The following is a 7,257-nucleotide window of genomic DNA, read 5'->3' as shown; positions in this document are numbered from 1 at the left end:
GGCAGGAGCCAGGCGCCAAGGTCACTGGGAATAGTGACCAGGAGAGTAGAGGCTGAGACAGGAAGATTCGATAGCGGGGGGGTGGGAGGGGGGCGGGCAGAGAGGGCTTAAGACACCGAATGCGAATAGGGAAGGCAGAGCAAGATGGTGCAGCGAGCCAGGCGGGTCACAAGGGATGCGGGTGGGCCAGTAAGTGTGGGGAAACCCTGTTACCAGAGACTGGGTAGAAACATTTGCAACTCATCTATGAGTTCATTATGCAGATCAGGGACATCATTAGGACAGTCATTATGAAGATCAAGAAACAAGTAACTATGAGGTAGCTGCAGTTGTTCATTTAGGAAACAATTCTATGTCTTCTCCTAAATTAGAAGCCAGTCCCAGGAGAAGGGCTGCTCAGGGCTGGTGGGGGGTGGGCTGAGCAAAATTAGCCAAAGCACCTGGGGGCTAAAATGAAGTGAGGGAAAACCCAAAGTAGATCCTGGCGAGAACAAACGAGCCTGGTGGGGAACAGGCTAGAAATTGCTCTTTGACGTCCCACTTCTTTCTTTAGGTGGTAGAGCGCCTCCCGGGTTTCACCAGGCGCGGGGCTGCCTCCTTAGTCTGTTTCTCAGCCTCCCTTGCAGTTCAGTGGGACCGTGTGACTAGATTCTGACCAGTAGGACGTTAGTGAGCGTGTTGTGTGCAACTTCAAAGGCACAAGCTTAAAGGAAGCCGTCCTCCTCTGTGGTAGACAGATTAATGCCCCCTCTAAAGGCATCCACAGCCGAATCTCCATAACCTGCTGAGTATATTCTATTACGTGGCAAAGAGCAATGAGGGTTACAGGTGGGATTAAGGTACCAATCTAGAAATCAGCTGACCTTGACAGGCCAATGTGCCTGGATTACCCAGGTGGGCCCAGTGGAACCACGAACTCTCATAAACGTGGAAGGCGGCAGCGAAAGGGAGAGACGCCAGCGGGAGGAGCTCCGGCGTGGGTGTTGGCGGCTTTGAAGCTGGAGGAGCAGGACCCTGAAGCAAAGCAGGTAAGTGGGCCCTAGAAGCTGGTAGAAGTCAAGGAAAGGGATTCTCCTCCACTGGTTCCAGGAAAGAACACAACCGTGCAGCTCCTTGATTTTAGCCCGATGAGACCTGGGGTGGGGCTTCCAACCTGCGGAACTGTGAGGTAAAGCCTTGTTGTTTTAAGCCCCCGTGTTCGTGGTGTTTGGTTGTAGCAGCAGAAGGCAATGCGTATGCCTTTCATTTGTATTTTTCCCAGTCATTTGGGCCAGAATACGGTGAGCGAGACGTAACCATGGAGATGAGGATAACGCTGGTGAAGTAACAGGACCAGTCAGGGTCCCAGCAGGAGACAAGGACGTGAATTGAGACCGTTCAGTAAGGACTGTCCGGTAAGGAACTGTTTACCAAGATGGGGACAGGGTGGAGGAAAGCCATCAAGCATCAGGCAGGGCTCTCACCGCCCTCGGCGGGGTGAGAGGAGAGGGTAGAAACCACACACTGAGGACGGAGTGTGTAGGAGGGGCCCTCAGCAGGACCTGTGACCCTTGGGGGACAGATGCAGCCAACTCTGCCAGCCCTGCAGGCGGTCTTGGGGCATAAACGCTCTGCTGTCACACTCCTGCCCATGTCCCATCTCTGGCTAGTGCTTCCCATTAGCTAAATCAAGGGAGAAGATTAATGTGACCAGGTAGATCAGCCTCCCAGGGCACAGAGGAGGGGCAGCACCATCTGGAGAGGCCCAATGACCTTGGGGATTAGAGCTGTCTAGGCCTGCCTCCCCTGCGCTGTTTGCCAGCTTGAACTTGTACGTGATAGAAAAGCAAGCCCCTCCTATTCATGTTACTGTGACTTTGGCCTCTTAAAGCAGCTGAACCAACTTCCTTATTAGTACCTCTGGGATGCTAAGGGGACTCCAGCCCATCTCCGGCAGCTACAACAGGCCCCTCTCTGCCCCACATGATGGGGTCAGCGAACCAAGAGTCCAGTGACAAGTTCAAATCCTGGTTTCTCCCCTACAACCCCCAAAGTGATTCACAACCTCTCTGAATCTCAAGTCCTCATTTCCTTCAGCTGTTCAATGCCAGCAATTATACCTGGCCTACCCTCCCGGGTCACAGCCAGCTCACGTGAAAGGGCTTTGAGAAGAGTGGGTATTACGAAAATCCTTTAAAACATGCTTATTATCACATTGTATGTGTTACACCTGCATTTCCCTCCTGTAGCACTGCCCTCCTTGAAATCCCAATTATCTCCACCCAACCTCACCTTCCCTTAAGGGAAGCTTCACTTTACCCTGAAGGTCTCTGTTTAGCCTAGCTCAAAGCCCTTTCTCTGACGTTGCTCTTACGAAGCTCTCTTACGTTGCCAATTGGCTAAGATACTTTATCTAACCAGATAGTAAGTTCCAGGAAGACCTAGAGTATGTCTTCAGCCACTTCTGTGTCCTATATAGAACTTGGCACAGCGCAGAGCCCTCTAAACACTTGCTCACTTACATATTAGTTCCATAAATTGACTAAATTGCGGCGACTCGGGTAGTCCTTGGACCACTGTTGAATTAGACATTTCTCAACCAGAATATGAAACCAGCTCACCATATGATTCAACTCTCTAAAAATGTATCTGAGGACAATTCCAATCTTTAATATGTGGAGGGGAAAAAAATGTCACATGGGAATAGAATACAAAGCCCAAAGAATCCTCTCCCCCATCACTCCCATGCTCAGTAACAGACCACACTCTAGAGCAGCTAGTAAAAATCCTCTCTGTGGAAACTCTTCCCCTACCCAGTCAAGCTCACACAACCCTCCACTCTTGTGTTCCTTCCTCTTGCCTCTCAAATCTAGTCTCTTCTCTTTGCTCTTGGTCACTCTGGCTTTTCCTCTGCCCCGTTTGTTCACAAGGCTGTTAGTATTTTCCAAGTCACACGGCCATCAATTAGGGTGAGCCTCTCCCCCGTGAAGGTCCTGGTTCAGACAGGCAGCAACAGTAGTGTACAGGCTGAGCTCATTGAGCCGGGGTCAAGGACAGCCTCTACTTTCCATTCAGTTAGGCTTTGTCTAGAAAAAGTGATGAGTTCATAACTCACTAAGGGACACATTTGAAAACATAATTTTATAAATACTCAATATATAGACGTATTTACATATACTTAAGATGTACGCAAAATTTATATAAATGCAACTAGAATTTGTAGGATTCTCAGGAATCCTTAGTGATTAAGCAAATTAGTTTAATCAAACCCTCCTGTGTACAAACTCCTGCACATACATGCCCATTCTCCTTCCTGCCCTGGCCAGCCCCCATCTCCCTAAGTGCTGCTATGGACTTTGAAAAAATTTTTTTCTTTATGCTTCTAACTAAAAATTCTGGGGGACAGGGTAGAGCTCAGTGGTAGAGCACGTGCTTGGCATGCAGGAGGTCCTGGGTTCAATCCCTAGTGCCTCCATTAAGGGGGAAAAAATTTAAAATTTTAAAAAGTTCTTTCCCAGCCCTGACTGTTGCTTCAGAAAAGTGAAGAATTTTAAAACTTTGACCACATTTCTCACAGGCTTTTTCCCTTATAAGCTTTAAGGCTTTTAGTAAAGAGCTGCCTGCTTGTAATTTACCAGGAGACCATCGCTGTCCTCCTTTCCTGTTTTCTCTCTCATGAGAGTAAAAGGAGCATTTTTTTTTTTTCTGTCCAAAATAAAGCAGCCTAAGCAGAATTTCTCGAAACACCTACTCATCCATCAGCACCTAGCCTTTTCTTTCCTGGGGAATAACTTGAACCTACATGTACTCATTAACTTGACTCACCACAGCTCTGAGTGGCCGTGCTAAAGGGTTCTGCTGCTCTAGCAGCGTGCCTCTGCCTGAGCAGCCTGCCAGCTGAGTGAGCTTTATTACACAAAGCAACTTACCACAATTGATATTAAACGTACTCATCAGAACATAGAGGGTTTTTGAACAGAGATGAAAGTGTTCTCTTCATGGTCATGGAATTGGTGATTTTTTTTTTTAAACAGTAAAGTGTTTGGGTAGTGATATCCAACACCGTTCCACAGGCAACCAGAGTTCTTAAGTGCTAGGGAGGCGAGGGAGAGGCGGTTGGTTGCGTTTTCTGTTACATTCACCAGTGGTAATAGATTAGGAATGACATTTCAGAGTGCTCTCTAGTCATCCCAATGTGGCACCAAGAATTAAAATCTAATCTTGAGTCCTGGTAACTTCCTTGCAGTGAAGACTTTGAAATATTGAGCCCACAAAATGCTCAGTTAATAGAATAAAATAAACAGTAAAACCTACCAGGGGAAGATACTGCCTCTGATGGGAAGAGACAAGATGACAATAAGAAGTGCTAGCCTGTCTCTGGACCTCTCACACATTCTGTGCTCCCTGATGCTGCCTCTTGCTCAGGAAAAGGTTTAAGAAATCCAAAATGCAAGAGACTTAAAGAATTCCCTAGTCCCATTCCCTCATTTTCTGAGGAGGACTGAGATGAACTTACCCAAGGAGACCGCGCAAAAATGCCCAGGTTGGTGCTAAGGGAAATAGATCCTTTCACCCCCTTTCCAGACAACTTGCTCTTTTAAGTGGTCTTAGGCTCTATTTAATGGACCATGAAGTACAGCAGGACATTTTCTTAAACTGGACTAGCCCGTCTCTGTATGTAAGTGGCTTGTCTTAGAATATTCATTTTAAAACAAATGAATTTTTTTACAGAACAGACTCACAGACATAGAAAACACATACAGTTACGGGGGGGGAGGGGGTGGGAAGGGATAAACTGGGAGTTTGAGATTTGTAGATACTAATATATATAAAATAGATAAACAAGCTCATACTGTATAGCACAGGGAGCTATATTTAATATCTTGTAGCTTACGGGGGAAAAATATGAAAATTAATCTACGTATATCCACGTATGACTGAAGCATTGTGCTTGACTCCAGAAATTGACACAGCATTGTAAACTATATCTCAACTTAAAAGAAGTTAAGTATTTTTAATGTTAGTACTTCATAGAAAGTCCTGCTTGAAAGAAAACAAAGGTCAGAGTCGCTAACCAAATAGGAATACTTTATCCTTAATGTTAGTGAACAAAAATGTGTACTCGTTTTGGACTGGTGTGTCTTTTGAGAATAGCCAATTACATGAGCATGTATTTGTCGTTGTTAAAGGCACTCAATTCAGTTATTTTCATTCCTCAACTTTCCATGTGGTTTTAAAAAAAAAAAGGACTACAATGTAACTTGTAAGTAATAAGGTTAGACCTGATTTTAGATATGAAGTTTTATATCAAATTTATTATAATATATATTTAATAAATTCATTTGGTTATGTAAGAAAAGAGAATAAACCTTATTACTAACAGAAATACTTGGTTGGAAGCATTAGTTCTCCATGGTAGAAACATTTCTAGGACTCTAATAATAACCAAACAGCCATCCAGATTATTACCTCTCTTAAAGTCAGTATCTAAATTAGTCCGGGTTTTTTTTTTTTTTTCCTTGATTCTCAGTGAATTGACCCTATTAAAGGTATCACCATACTGTGAACTTTCTAGAAAGGAGTAGAAGTTAAATGGAGCCTGGAAATCTAGCAACCAAACTGTAGTGTCTGAGGAATTCCAGGGATTCGTACCATGGGAAGAAGCTCCGATCCTGGAGAAGCTGTACAAACATTTCATATCAAAGGATAAGCATTTGGGATCTTTATGACCTCAGGTTTAGCTCTGTGTTGGCCATGACTGCATTATGACTCATCTAGGGAAGGCAAAATATGAATGGGAAAAATCAAATATTCAGGATGAAAGAAACAATCGCTTTCCTTTGGAAAGAGGGGCTCAAACATTTCTTACAAATCAATGTAAAGAAGTCTATTTATTTAGATAGCTGTCTTAAAATTTTTTGAAGTATGATTTACAATGCTGTGTTTAGTTTCTAGTGTACAGCAAAGTGATTCAGTTATACATATATTTTTTTCATTATAGGCTGTTATAGGGTAGTGAATACAGTTCCCTGTGCTATACCATAGGACCTTGTTGATCTATTTTATATATAGTAGTTTGCATATATGATATATTTTGGAGGCGGAAGTAAGTTAATTTTTTTAGAGGAGGTACTGGGGATTGAACCCACGACCTTGTACACGCTAAGCATGTGCCCTACCACTGAGCTATACCCTCCCCTCAGATGTGTTTTTTCTTTTTAAAATCCCAGTTCTGTTCAACCCTTCAGACCACCATCATACATGCTATACAGCAGATGGAGAAAAATGTGTATATACTAAATTTTCTCAACTGAAATCTTACAACCTACTCTGGGAGGCATATTAATACACAGACAATTTTAAAGATTTAAGCATTTACATAAACACATTCCTCTAAGAAAAAAAAAATCAGTTTTCAACAGAACAACAGCTTACCATATTTTGATTAGAACATAGAAGCCAAGGAAATGGTTAAAAAGCTAATCATGGAGGGGATGGTAATAGCTCAGTGGTAGAGCACATGCTCAGCATGCACAAGGTCCTGGGTTCAATCCCCAGCACCTCCATTTAAAAAAACAAATTCAGTCACTGCTCAGTAATCCTCATGCAGGTTTACACTCTGCACATTACGGGACAGAGCAAGTTTATTTATATTGAGTTACACTGTAAATTTATTGACACTTCTGTCCAAATCACAGCAAACTGCTCGCTTTTTTATATTTCCAATGGAATAAAATTAAATGTACTATGTGCTCTTTTAAAGTACTAATGGGTGTTGAGTATGACTCATTCTGGCTAAAGAACTACCTGTGAATGATTTCTCCCCAGAAAGCCCGCTGGGCATGGTGCCAGGCACTTACTGAGAGAATGCATGCAGTAAATACCCGAGGAGGTCTGTGCTCAGCGCTGGGGAAGGCAGGATGCTCTCAGAGAACTTGGAATTTAGTGCACACAAAATATGTTAATAGACCAACCATTTATTTCATGCATACTCATTTGCACACCCGCAGTGTTCTCTGTGCCATGCTGGCGTTGGGGCTATGGCAGTGAGTGAGAGAGAGGACGTGTGTGGCCTCATGCGTGGCTCATCTGTTCTAGAACAATCTAGAAAGACCTGCAATAAGCTCATGTCCTAGTATTGTACCTGGGCAGTGGAATTGAGAAGATTCCACATGTGAAGTAGCATCAGAGGTGGATTTTGAACACAAGTGAAAGCTGGCTTGGCAGAGAAGAGGGAGAAAGCATTGCAGGTAGAAGGACCTGGATGAGCCACAGAAC

This window comes from Camelus bactrianus, chromosome 7 (assembly GCF_048773025.1).
Source record: "Camelus bactrianus isolate YW-2024 breed Bactrian camel chromosome 7, ASM4877302v1, whole genome shotgun sequence".
Classification (NCBI taxonomy): domain Eukaryota; kingdom Metazoa; phylum Chordata; class Mammalia; order Artiodactyla; family Camelidae; genus Camelus; species Camelus bactrianus.
Note: the sequence above shows the minus strand (reverse complement) of the source record.